The following is a 14,899-nucleotide window of genomic DNA, read 5'->3' as shown; positions in this document are numbered from 1 at the left end:
CTCGTTCAAACAACGGCTTAAAAATGTTATAGTAGGATATTCCGTTTACATTATATTCGTGTAATCGCCTGTGATATATTATTTTTCCGCAAGTATACATTTTGCGATCCTATACTGCATTGGCTTCAGGCTACGTTCCTATATGTAAAAGGTAAAAATTTTTCAACGCCGCAGTCTGTTTCTCACGGCGTAACTAAAACGTGCGCTTATCGAACATTTTCATGCCTTCGCTTATCTCATGATACAAATTTTATAGGTGAGATCGATTAGGCACTATGTTGCTTTGCCAGACATTAGCCAGTAGGTTACGTTTGCATGATGCTGTTATAGCAATAAATACATACAATATCATAATAGGCCGCTGAGCTCTCGGTCTATTAAGTTACTAATAGCTCTCCAGTCTACGTATCATGTCAGTTTTTGTCAGGGGTAGCCAATCTACAAGGCTTGGATTCTACTACGCGGGTCTGTTCCAAAACTACTAGATCTCCCAGCAAGCTACGATGCCTCGTCAATCATCTGCTAATCGCCGAGGACCCACAGAGCGCAAGAGCGGCCATGCCTCAACTTTGGGGTACTAGCGTCTCATTGTTCTGCTTGTCAATGCGCATAGAGACCTAGTCAAACGGGTGAACGCAATGCGAGCTAAGAGCGTTAGTATAATAGAGAGCTCTTTTAAAACACCCCCGACCGATGCAACGCTGACCAAAATACCTACATAAAATCAGACATTTGTGCTAGCACTGCTCTCAGAGGGCAAACAAAGCATTTTTTGAAACGGTCTACCTACCTGTATATCACTTATTTCGACCTATATATATGGGTTGAATGGGTTACAAGAATTACTTCCCTGTGGGCAATCTTGTGTGCTCGAATATTTATTGTCAAATGCGATTTGCTCGATTGGCCTTTGCATCCGTCTAGCAAGCGTTTAGGACTCTCGAAAGATTTAGCTCTATTAAGGTTAGTACCATACACGTGGCAGAGGTTCCTAACATTGCCGTGATCGATGACCATCTCTTTAGTTATAGATAGTAGAGCCTATTTATAATATGGCCTTTCATAGGCTTCGTCCAAAATTGTATTAATGGCCCGCTTAAGCTGAAAGGAAAACGTGCCAAAAAGGACACCATTCTGGAATTGCCGATCCGAAATCGCTGCCAATAAACCGGATATGTTTAATTCTGATACAGAAGAGATAAATAGAAGCTATTTAGTGTAAATGAAGGCCACTAAATACCACGAAATTGATGCGATGCTACCTATCTTTGGGGTAATTGTTTTGGTTATTTATGGTTTATATACGGGCCATAACTACAGGGAGAAGTTGAGGCGGCTGTAGCGTTTGCCGAAAATAGCGATATATTTTTGTATGTTGATAGTCAGGTTGTAGGTCTTGACTCAGTTGGTTCGCTTTTATCATAACATAGCAAACCTATAATATAATTACTGGTTCATGTATGTGAGTAGATATGTGTAACTACATCGAGAGAGGGGCTGACGGTGCGAACAGGATACACCATTCCCCGTCATGGATAGCGAGATGTTTACTTGTAACAACATATATTTATCACTCAGTGTCGCTTATGGATACGAAAAACAGCTGCATTGCGCATATAGTTTTATGCCGATATATGTAACATCAGCAGGTTATACAAACTGCTCTTGGGCTTGCGTTTAACGCTTCTCTATCTGTAAACGCACCGATAAATTAACCCAATTTTTCGGTTACCACCACGACGTCTCCTTCTGTAAGAAAGGTAACCTTACGCTAGTTCTGTTTGACGTTAGATTTGGGGTTGTCGTAGCAGCAATATCTGACAGTCAATAGTAATTGCATTTGGTCTTCCAGTGGGCTTATCGAATGAGAGAAGCTCGTCCAAGTAGCTAAGCTAAAAGCTTAGAATCCCTGTTCGGTATTACGACAGGGAATACAGTTCCTCCACTCAGGCTTTTAAGTCATCATTTTTTTCTCATTCCTCTCGTGATACCGAATGGTTCATCGATGTTTTTGCGCAGTGACGCACGTATGTTTACATACAGAAACAATGAGTGGCGCGTTTCTCGTTCATTTGGCGGCTCACTCCGGTGTTGTTTGATAGAAGGGCGAAGGTACGCTACTGTTAATGCTATCTATCCATTCGTTTGTCTGCAAGAATGCTACTCAATTTTTGCAATAATAATAATAGTAAAAATAGTATCAACGCTATAGCCGGTTTAAGGGAAAGCTTATTATAATACCAGTCATGCACTGCTTAGCGAATTTTATTATCCAAGATAATTACCGTAACCTCGTTACTATTAGCAGTATTATTTCCAGCAATAATAATACAACTTGTTTAATTTTCATCAAAATAACTAGCATAAGTAGTACCTAAATTGTATCACATAATTTTTTCCCAATTAAGAAAAATTAAGTTGCGAATCCAATGACGACTGCTGTCGCGGCTGAGTTTCTTTTCCCATTAAAAAAATTATCTTCTTTATATCGTTTGAGATAACGAGAATATTTTGACTCAAACCAAGATAGATAATTAAGTACAATTATTCTTTAAGTTTTTTTTTTTTTATTATCGAATTAGAATCCGCAGCATCCACAACCTAAACAAAAGAACGAAAAGCTTGCGTTTTTAGTAAGTTTTTCCCCATTTTCAACCTTGTAATTGCTATAGTCAACGTACTAAAAAAAAAATATATTTCACTTCAGCGTATATATACTATATATGCACATGGTGGGTATATATGGGCTTTCTGGGCTGTTTTTTTTTTCTGGTATCCTTAAAATACACACTGCACAGAACCACTGCATGCGTACACTATGTATAAGGTAATCAACTACGTATTGCTAATGTGATTATAGGAAAAAGCTTTCATCATCTCGTCTGGTTTTCATCTTTGAGGAAATAAGCGTAAAATTTAAGTTTCATTCCTGCGCGTTTTGTAATACCGTCAGCTCATCTTGCTCGCTTGTGTTAAAGTTTTCTTCTAAATATTTCGCCCTGGTTAAGGGCTAATCACCAATATAACATAGATAAAACAAAATAAACCCTTTTAATACGTAAGTAATTAAGCTTTTTCTCTTTTAGAATTTTGTGCCAAACTACCCCAGTAAAACACCCATAGTTGTGCCCCCGCTTAGAAATCGATCTCAGTTTAAAAATATACGAGCAAATTTCATAATGCTTTTATGAAGATTATCTTTGTCTGATTTTGTAGTTCGAAGACACCAACAACATTTGTTCATGCTATAAGTAATAAAGCAGAAGCTTCTCGTAATGCGGCTGTTTTCAGTGCGTACGTGTTGACACCTCGCGTACTCCCGACTATCTTATCGCAGCGGAAGATAAATCTCCTAGTTTCTTTCCAGCAGGCGCTGTAGCAATAACAGCTCAAACGATCCAGAAAATGTACAGAATGGCGTCTTGGCCGACCGATGAACTAACTGTCTATAAGCCTGTTATTCCACTGACTTATAGAGGAGCAAAGCAGTAAGGGCAGACAAGTACATACAGCGCGAGTACCGATACCGGTGACATCATGCTCTTAAAAGTAGCATCGCTTTTAAGTCTTGCCCCCGAACAAACCATGGTGTGTGACCTATTCCGACTCGGCTTGCTCGGATCTCGTTTCAGATATTTGGTGCCATTCATTGCTTGTCGATACGGCAAGATCCCAGCGTCCTCCTAGAGACTGCTAAGCAATAGTTTCAGTATTTTTGTCGCCTTATTGCCATGGGTATGCAAGGGGCAACCTTTCGATTTTCCCCCGAAGCACAGTAAACGATAGCACGTGTTGATTATACTAAGACGACATGTATAGTAGCGCGTGTTTACTCTCTAGGTTGAGCTGTAGTCACAAGGGTACAAATGTAGAAGTTCGGTACGAACTAGCAGGGCTACCGAAAATTTTTCAGTAGGGATGCCGTTAAAGTGTTAGTTATATGGCAGGCCCTTTTCTACCTTAGACAGAATTTGGCAGGAGTTTTCACCGATGTTTTAGCCGACATGCTTGCAGGTCAATGTTTTTTTTAATATCGGAGAAGCTTAGAAGTAGTTTTTCGATCGTGTATCGTTTGAGCGTTATAGAGAGCTGCATAACTTTTTTTCGTGTATTTCTGAAGACGTTTGTTGGAAATGTGCAGAACTTTTTTGGTAAAAAAACTTAAATGCTTTAGGCCAATGACATCAATATTATTTGACCAAGCTTGTTTTTCATTCTGGACAACGTATCGCCGCCATTTGCATCTTTAATCAAGCGAAACCGCTTACTCAGTTGGTCAATATCAGCTAAACTGTGAACTAAAACAAGTTACATAAAGGCGTAAATATGCATCCTCGCGTCCTTTTGCGTCGCTAGTTAGGCTCTCAGCAATTTACCATGGTAAGTTCAATAAAAATATATAGACTTTTTTTTATATTGACCTGTTCGATTGCGTAAAAAAGAACTAAATTGGTAAATAGAGTAGCTGCAATATACATATATTGTTCTTCTGGATTAATTTCTACCTATATTTGAAATATATATAAATGATCTCTATTCCCTATAACGGTCAGACCGTGTTTAACATGTCTATTTCGACAAAAATAATCGCAGGAGGTCAAAATTGAAGTTTTCGTTTGCGATCTTGATTAGGAGTCGACTATTTACCTCCATTGATGGGGGTTTGAAAAACAGCTCCAATCGGATGGAGCTAAATTCGTTCAGGCACCTCGACAGTGACGCGGAATTACCTAGACAGGAAGAACAAAGGTTATCTACTAACACTGAGCGCTTGTCCTCAAAGTGATCCAACCGATGTTTGACTAGGTGGAAAGTAATGCTGGGATCTGAACGGATTACGACTTGTCGCTATCAATGACAATGACAGCTTCGATGAAGCATGAACGCGTAATAACGCGATAGTACTTAGCTGTTGGTCATAAACCTGATCTGTGCTCCCACAGATGCGTCCATTGAAAAGGACACTTAATAGTACCCCATAAACGGCCGGGATCGTAAGTGGAAGCAAGAAGCAATGCACAACACCATTGAGCCGCTGCATAACTTTATAACACCTAATCTGTGCGACACGATCAGAAAATACCGTAATTAATCTGAAGCAGCAAAACGTAATACGTCCAAATTAAACTTGCATAGTTTTGTATAGCAACTAATCTAGCAGCCAAAAAGCTTCATTTCGCGTCTCTATTATGGATAACAGACAAACGGAAATAGGTTGAAACATATACTGCGCTTGATAACGATGCCTAAGGTGTCAAGGTCACTCGTGGTCGCAAGGCTTAGCCTCTGGCTTTTCACCAATTACCAAAACAATCGTCCTTTATTGGCATATCATCGAAATTGTTTAATAAACTAATAAAATTTAATGACAGTATAAAAGAACAAATAGGCTTGGTGGAAGGTAGGGGGCAACTTTTGAAACAGAGAAATGCCAAATTTTCGGTGATACTCGGCGTGGATTGAAGTAATCTCCATCAATGCAGTAACCTTATTAAAAAAATAGGCCCACGGTAGTTCGTATACCTTTACCTACGATGTTGCCACCGCCTCTGCGATATTGTGCCCTCTCTATCTTTTTCTTTTTTTCCCCCGCCCACTAGCCCTAGCAAGAGGAAGTCTGATAAGCAGGTGTGTCTACCGACTACTGCACTGCCATAAAATAATCTAGAATGAACCATATATAAAAAGTAGCACAAACGGCATTACCTTGTCCAATGTCCTGCGCTCTCATGTGTACCCGTCATGCCTTTTGACCGTGTCCTATGTGAGTTGCGCTCCATATAGCTTAGGGTGGTCATAAGATGGTCAGATTTTCTCGTTTTTAGAGTACCTACCTTAGCTTCGCTAGAGTAGTCGTACCAAAATGATTAGAGAGATGTGGTAGAAAAGAGGCAAAGCTGGGATAAGATAGGTGGTGTTGTGCATAATGTATATGACCCGGCATACATAAGTATACGTTTATGTACGTGATATGGTGTAGTGTTCGTCGTGTATACGAAACCCTCGAGGTAGCTTACTGCAGCAGAATCTGCAGCCAGACTAACCTGTTACAGTGGAGGGCTAGCTCGCTTGAAACGGTTGCTTCTGCCGATTTACTCTAGCCCGCTATAGGTCACCCTGGGTCGTTTGTCCTGCTATCCACTACCAGTACTACACCTTTATTGCACGTGGCAGAGTTCCTTCCCGTGACAAGAACAAAGGGATAAGGCTGGTTGTCGTGTTAGGAGCGGCCGCTGCAATCATTGCAGCCACAGCACTGACGGGTACATGACGCCAGGTCCCGACTTGAGTGGTGCATGTGTGTGAATGAAGCAGACGCCCTCGCGAGCTCGCAGGCAAATGACGAGAACGTGAAAGCGGCCGAACCGGGAGACGCCAGCAAAGGACTTCGCTATTAATTTCGACATGAGAACTTCGCATGGTCGTCCCAGTTGTCGTTCCTACAAGAATCAGCAATAGCGGTTTCGTAGGTTTGTTGCACTATGCTTCTATCTTGTAAGTATTTGTTTCACAGCCCAGATCTAAACTTTTATATTTAAGAAAAATCAATGCAAACGGAGATACGGTTCCACGGTTGAAAGGCATATCTGGAAATGGAAATGAAGTTTGTGGCAGATGGCGGAGCGTGAAGATGAAGGCTAAGCGCCACGAATAGCAACAAGAGAAGTTAGACGAGCTGGACAGTTATGACAAGATTAAACAGCTTCCCTACTCAAGAATTTTTCATCTTCTTCAGTGGTTGTTAGTTGATTGAGCCTTTATGGCAAGGTAGGGAAGAGCATGTAGACAGACACGTACTATACGTTCATAAGGCATTTGAAAGGGAAAACGTGGCCACGGTTAAATAAAGTCGATGAGTAATCCGTCTGGCCATCCAGAAAAAAAATTAGGTCCACAGCCAAAGTAGGATACTGTGAACAGAACACTCGAATAGTACAATTAGCTGAACTGGTTGCTGTCAGACGTCATGGATGAGATAGAACAGATAATAGAAAAACAACGTAAGCGTGGTACTTCTTGGAAGCCATGCAGATTTTTAGTGTTTATTTTACGACATAACGTATGCCTTATAAACGAGATAATGTAGGGTACTATGCGCTCCATTGCTGCCACTCAGCCGTCGTGGGATCATAAGCCCATCAGTATAAAAACATAGTACTGTGCCGTTTTTTCTATTAAAGATTCTCTATGCGTACACGCTATAAGAAATAGTATATATATATACCATCTCAATGCAGATATGACTTGAAAATGAGAGACACATCAAATTGATAAGGCACTGAAAAACACCTTGCGCAGCCGATTAAAACTCGGAGCCATTTTTTTTAGAAATTTCTTTGGCTCTTGATCAGACCGTTTAGCCCTGTTTTCTTCCATAGCTGGCTAAGATTTCATTGTCCTTTTTGAGCTGCACTGCTGTTAGAACTCAATACGTATTGTTCTGTAACCCAGATTTTCTCAGTAGTGTATGCGAATTAAGGAACTGCTTCTATATCTGCACTTGCCATTGAGGTCAAAAATAAATGGCTCTGAATTTGCTCTGAACCCACTCTCCTCCATGCTTATGTGACGCAGGTCCATGTGCACATGTGCGACAAGATTAGGGAAACAATAATATATATTTTGCGGAGCGTTGCTAGCATCAGTCAGTACCGTTCTTCTCCAGATTGCCACATATTTCTCCTTTCGAGTTATTCTCTACCGCTGACAAGCACACATTTTCTGATCATATGTTTTGATCCGATACCTCTAACACAGGTCTCATCGCATTTCTGGCATCTGCCTTGTATGGGCAGACATTCCATGCAGGGCACGTGTGATCAAAGCATTAAAGGTAACGGCTTCGGATGTACCGCGGTGGCCTCCGTGCCGATGAGCATCACGGCCACAGGCTAGTGGAGCTGGTCGCTATCTTGCCGCGGCCGCGTCCAAAATCCTCAAAAATTAACCAAACCTCTCGACCACGGCATTGTGATAACCCGAAGCTGATGAAGACCACGAACGCTTAGTCGACATGAACAGGCCGCCGCGAAGAGGTGAAGGACAGAAAAAGCGATACCTGATGTTAAAACAGCGTCAACAAAGCTACTACGGGAGATGCCGAGGAGGAACAGGCACAGGCCAGACGTCGCGTAAAGGCGAGACGGTGGGGACCAATAAATGACGCATGGTGGGTCAAACGTCTCAAACAAGATACGTTTGTGCCGTTTATTTTTTTTTGCATCAAAAATGATTCTGGTGGCGCTCAACTTTGGTGATATAAGCATGCCAGATGTGACTGTGTTAAATGACATTGAATAAAGCAAAAAGTGAATGATGCGTATTTTCCTTGCTGTCAGTGTGTACCATTGCGAATACGATGGTGCTCCGAAGAATCACAGGATGTAATTAACTTACTGATAACGTTACTTTAGATGTAAGGCACATTGGGGAGAACCTGGACATCGGCCCTGATCAGGCATAATGTAGCGAGAATTTTGTGAGAGAAAAGGGCCTTTTATTGTTAATAATAATTCATTACTAAAATGGCTTTTCGTGTACGTTACGTCGAAAGCATGGCATGAAAAAAAATTAGAAAATCACTTAGAAATTCACATTTAATAACTTTATTTCACGGTCTTAGTGTATTATAAAATCTAAAAATCTAAGTACTATATTCTACATCACTGAACATTGTCCTATTTATCCTGTTTGGCAAAGAAAAGAATGATCTGCTCACGAACTACTATTGCAGTTAAAATTAGGCTATTGCAAGTATAAGGACATTCTAAATCACCATAAGCATGCTGTAGATGTCCTTAGTAATCTAAAAGATCTACGTTCACCTCTTTTCATCAGATTTCGGCCTCAACTTAGTTTCTGTCTGGTGCCCCCTTTCACCGTTTTTTTTTCCAGACATTTCAGACGATGCGTATTATACTGTTCTGGATTGATCTCTTATCTTACAATAGTTTACACGGGCCCTGCATATTCAGCACTCCCAAGAGGCAGATGGGATAAGCAGCTCCCTCACTGAAACCAACCAGAGGTGGACGGGTAAAGGCTTTTTGAGTTGGTGAAAGGTGGGTGCTAATGTTCACGTTGCGTTAACTAACACTACCGCTAAAGTCCGTGAGAGAATAGTAGCGCGAAGAAGCTCTGCTAACCCCAAATATTTTACCTGCGCCTATGCTAATGCAGAATAAAGATTCATTCTCGAAAAACGCTCATACTCATAGTAGATTATTGGTCCTAATATAGGGACAGAGAGAAAGCCGCTAGGGAGACAACAGCAAATGAAAACCTCTTTCCATACAATAAGTCGCTGCTACTACAGCGACCTATAATATACACCGGTGAAGAAACAACGAACACTTCTGTCTTTTACACTGTCTTCTTCATTGGCCGTTAAAAAAGGCCCAGCGAGTTGGAAAGACTTGTTCGTTATGGAGGAGGCGTCGATCTGTGAACTAATCTACAGCGGGTAGTAACAGACGTACGTAACGTATTTTAACGGGTTTTATAGCTTCTGTTTCTTGCTGTAACCAACCTTTACCTGTTTTTGAATTAATGATAAGAATAATGAGGATGACGGGCAGTGTGAAGTTACTTTTGTCAATTCAGATAAGAGGAAGAAGTGTATCAGTCCTCATTTTTAAGCTGCTATCGGCAGAGTTGTCCTAATGACAGTTGAAAAGATATCGCTAGATATGTGAAAAATAGGTTGTATAATATATAGGTATATCATACGTAGGAGATTCTTAGCATACTAGTAAAGAAAAAGAAAAGCATTTATTGAGTTAGCAATTAAGCGCGCGGGTCTTCTCTGCTGAAGTACAATTTTTATTGCAACATAAAATATATATATATATATTTATGTGTATATATTTCCTGCTATTTGCAAACTGAATCCGTTATTACCGAAACGAGGGGCGTTTTACTTTTATTAATATACGTCTCTTTGCTCGCAGGCGAAGTTACACTTTTATCTAGCTTACCGCTGCTTGGCTATACCGATGATAGACAAGAGTCAACTAATTGGCGTCCAATGTCTCCTCTGAGCTCTTGATAGCTTGTTTCGTCAGCTACCGCTTCGTCTTTTTCACCTGACAACCACGACGCTGTAACAAACAAAAAAAAAGCACTTCCGTCTTGCCGAACCTTGAGTCTCGCCATTGTATTTTGTTACCCCTGAGAATCAACATAAGACGGCCACGTGCCCCAGTTAATTTTGCTTCGTGCCGCAAAATGCGCAAGTCACGAAACTCAGTTAGCAGAAGAGCTTTAGAAGCAGCTGCAGTAGCAGCAACGGATGTTCCAGGAAGAAATGCACTGGTAAAGTGAGATGAGTTATAAGAAAAAGTAAGGGTTTCGTAGATCTTCACATTGTTTTCCTGGCCAGGTAAAACCAGCCCAATTTAGAAGAGATAGTTTACTGTTTAAGAAGCCGGATAAAGAAATCTGTCAGGCGTGTCATGAATGATCTATGATGAAACCATCAATAGAGTAAGCGGCAGTTGCACATCTAGACTAAAGGTTCGTTAGGGAATTTGCGATCTCTCATTAAAAACCCGATATCTGTGGTTCTGATAGAAACGGTGTTAATGTTGCATGGTTATCTAAGCATCTACATCAGTAGTGCTTAATGGGATTAGTGGTAGAATCTACTATATGTACTTACCAAGACGCATGTCTGTGCTAAATTTCAGGATTACGCTTAGGCCATAAACTTATCTATACAGATACGTGCATAGTGGTCCATTGTGTGCAGAAGCTAAAGGAAAATGGCAAAAAAAACAGCTGGACAGTTTGCTTTCTTCCAACATCTAATTTTAACATGTTCAACACGTTTAGCACGCACGGACGTGTCTTTTAAGACTGAACGGTCTGCCGTTTTTGGCCTCAGCAAAAAGTCTTGAATAGTCCAACCCTAGCTTTAATTAGCAGATTTCATTTTTAACTTTCATTAGCACAAATACTATGAGACAAATCTCTATATAGTCCACGCTAGGATACGTATTTCAATCAATGAAACGGTTACGTATAAGCGAGGACAAACGCGTGACTAAATAATTGGGGCATTTATTTTGCCTCTGCAAGTTGTTCTTAATTAAGAAATAGGTTCAATTAAAGAAGCCTAAAAGACAAATGGTGAGTCGTTTGTTTTGATAGGACTGTGTGGAAATCTGTGCGTGAGTTGACACATCTGAAAATTTGTATGTTACAAATATACGTGTCAATATGTGAAAGACTTCTGCAATTCCTTGTGGACTTTTTCAATATATTTATATACGAGATGATAAACATTGCAAAGATGCATTTATAGCAAACGTTTAGTACTTTAACTCTGGAATACATTTGGCCTATTAGAAGACCTATTAGGTGCGTTCAGTTTAAGCGGCAGACTCGCCATTAACTGCAGTGTAGTCGTCCTACTAATGTGCGCATCTATAACACTACCGAAGCAGATCTTGACTGTGAAAGCTTCTGTCACTCTTCCATTCAAAGTTCCACTAACCCTTGATCAAATGCATGTCAATTAGGCATAGGTAGTCTATGTTTGTCAATAGGGAACTCCGCTTTATACCATATAATCCGTTTAGAGCAATGCTTGAATGTCATGTTATTAATAAAAGCTAATGGCCAATGCTGCTATGATTTTCAAAAGAATCCAAGAGAAATGAGTGATCTGCATGGTTATCATTCATTTTTTACTCACGTGCTCGTCTTTGGACTATAGAAAACTAAACAATTTTCTCTTAAAAACGGTTCTGTCTTCCCGCGTAAATACGTATATTGGTTCCAAGAGTTCATTTATCGTTAAGGTACTTCGAACCAAAATCTTCTCCTTTACATGTTTTACGGCATCTTATTTCAACTAACCTTCTAAGCCCTCCTCTGTAACCGAAATGCGTAAGTTCCCTTTGGTGTCGACATCTTTATTTAAGGGAGCACCATTTGTTTACGTTGCTCTGTATTTTTCTCATGTTTTAAGAACTTGGTAACAGTTCTTCTGCTTCTTTAAAAGCCATCTCTGCAAACACCACTCCTTTACGACACGCTCGTAGTGCCACCGAACACAAACTGGTTTTCAGATACAGGGGCAGTGCATTAGCCCTTAACCACCTTAAAGATATGTATCTAATATATAAGGAGGAAAGATGAACGGGTGTTGCCGGTCATAACAAGGGTTAGTGTTTGGACATCGAAATAGTATGAAATGGTGCATTTTGTCAGCCCTTATGCCTCTACGTTTACGGCTTATGGTGCCATTGAAACTGTTCTCCCCGGAGCGCCTTGACACTTGACGGATTTTGATTGTAGCACAGTGCAAGACGCAGCCATGTAATTTTGTCTAGATATCTACATAGAAAGCACCGGCGATGGTCTGGATATGTACAAAGAACGCAGCTGTTGCTAGAGATGGATTCCATGCGAGGGGCCTAAAAAACCTAGGACTATAGCGCTCGGAGGTCCGGGAAAAGAGGCGCTTAGCTTTGCAAGCTGCAGTTGCAGCAGCAGCAGCAGTACGACGGACATGCGACAGTACAGTAATAATAGCTAATCCAATTTACTGCGGTGCGACCGACACGTCAAAATGACATTCGTGTCATCGAACGGCACGACATAAAGAAAACAAGGCAAAAGACGGGTAGGAGAAGGGGGGGGGGGGTGAAGAGCGAAAAGAGGAGGCCCAGAGCGGCGGAAAAAAGGAACGAACAGCAGATTGATAGAAGACAATTGCCTTGTGTAGGGGTCATATGTTGAATTTGTTCGAGATCCCGACAGCGACGAAAAGATCTAGCCGCCGTTGGGATCTCGTCGCTAACGGCCGCCATTCCCTTGTTTTTCGTTAAGACGTTCGATTCACGCCGTAGCGATGGGCAGTTTGTAGCCAACAGTGAAAAAGATATTAAACGTCGTAGTATTTTGTTCTTGGCATGTGTATCGCAGCTCGTTTTCTTAAGTCTAAATGACGTAAGGATAGGCACTCCGTTGGTGGTTGTGTCTAATTGTGACAATGCGGAAGCTTTGAGCTGCAGCAGCACAAGCGGCCAGCACATTGCAAAATAGTTGATCCGACTAATCTGAGTAAAACATTTAATCGGAAATGATCTAATGGTATGGTTTCGTAAAATAATATCAAAATAGGTATAATTTCGAAATTATGTTTTAGTACTTGTGCTGATGAAAAATCGTAAACACAATCGATGTGTAAAAGGCTGAAAATTAGATAGTTTTACGATAAATATTAATTCGACCTGCTAAAATTTCTAAACCCGTTTCAGAATATGCAACAGGTGATCTGCGATCACGCAATTACCAGAGAGGTTTGCTTGTGAGCAAACTCCCATACTGCTGGCGTAGTATCTATCTCAGATTGAATACGTTTTATATATAAAATCATGATTTTTCACTGTAATTCTGCTTTATTAAGGTGGTTGTATCAAGGTAGAACCTAACGGAGTATACGGACTTGTAATTTAGATCCCGCGGTCTCCGATACAAGCCATAAGGCACACCACATCTATATTTATTGGAAGAGCCGGAAGCATTAAACCAACGAGGGAAGATACATAAACTCTCCTACTGATTCTTATATTTAATTGAGGTGTCTCAAACATTACGTAGGTAATGTACATAGTTAAATGGATTTCTATCCAGCGGTGAAGCTGCGCGCGATATGCAGTAGCTTTAGCTCGTCCGATAAGAACATAGCAAAGACGATTGTCTGAGGCAAGCTTCATTTTCCCAGTTCTATATCCCTGCGTAGTTGTTGATGTCAGCGCCTTTTTGTTAGCAGCCAATTCAGAAGCGGGGCTCAAGTAAAATTTTCCACCTGCCTCTATCCTGATTGACTGGTAACGCCTAGACCCTGTTTGACAACGCGTTTAGTCGTGCGTTCACTTCTACTCTCTGCGTCCAACGGAAAAATCAGAGAGGAAACAGTGAAATTGCCCGTCCAAACCGAAGTTCCATTTAAGTTGACCGCGTATTGATATATCGCTTAAACCGAAACATTTGCATCCGGGAAAACATACCATTGTGGCAGATAAGTCAATCTGTGGCACTTCTTGCAATCTGTCCGTATGATGAAGCACTCGAGCGCAAGCCGGCGTGCTAAAAATTGGTGCTGTCAAACACGGACACCATAGCTATGACGCTGGTCGACCAGATCAAAAAAAAAAAAAAAAAAAGCAAAGATCTGTTCGTTCCTTCACGATTTTGTCACAGCTGCTGGCGCGAGCACCTGTTTTCCTGTAACCAAGCTACCAAACGCGATTTATCCTACTACCATGGTTCACTTCACGGCCGCGGAAGACTTTTACTGAGTTACAAGAGATCTCAAAAATTCTATTAGTTATTAATCTGTGAATAATTCAACCGCATAAGCTCGTGTAACTACAACTATTTGGCTGTGGTACAAAAGATCAAATTGAAAAGAGCTACTCTATTGTTGTAAAGATAGGCAATCTGAAGGTAAAATTGTTTTTTTATGTGTATACGCGCCTATGCAAATGGCCGTGGCTACTCGTCAATCGACATTTAGAGATATCACATCGGTATTTTTTAATCGGGTAATACTATACATACGACTACTGAATCGAAGGTATGAGCTTTTTTTCTTTACCCTAATTTGGTATAGTAGATTTTTGTGACACAGTGATTTATTTAAAAGTCGTACCGGAGTCGTCTTATAAATAATTGTAAACAACATCATCGATGTAGAAAATTTTACTGATGTTTGTCGTCGTTAACTTACGTAGTATCCTATAGTATAGTAGTTTCTGGCTTTGATATTTTATGAAAAATAGTAGTTTACAGGGGGTTATAAATAAAGCGAATAGAAGCTGAAGGGTGTAAAATATACTTCCTCGCTAAGGCATCACCATCATGTTTTTTTTTTTTAGAGTTTAAA

At 40.6% G+C, this 14,899-nt stretch overlaps 1 long non-coding RNA gene across 1 annotated transcript; it reads left to right on the top strand.

Annotated features, from left to right (window-relative positions):
• The first annotated feature begins 5,743 nt into the window (after positions 1 to 5,743).
• LOC147752301 (uncharacterized) lies at positions 5,744 to 8,314 on the top strand. Its single transcript, XR_015314403.1, has 2 exons — positions 5,744 to 6,495; positions 7,759 to 8,314. It is a non-coding gene; the product is annotated as an uncharacterized LOC147752301 (long non-coding RNA).
• The last annotated feature ends 6,585 nt before the right edge of the window (positions 8,315 to 14,899 follow it).

Source organism: Varroa jacobsoni, unplaced genomic scaffold (genome assembly GCF_002532875.2).
Source record: "Varroa jacobsoni isolate VJ856 unplaced genomic scaffold, vjacob_1.0 scaffold_1331, whole genome shotgun sequence".
NCBI lineage: Eukaryota > Metazoa > Arthropoda > Arachnida > Mesostigmata > Varroidae > Varroa > Varroa jacobsoni.
Note: the sequence above shows the minus strand (reverse complement) of the source record. Positions and strands in the feature narration are given on the sequence as shown.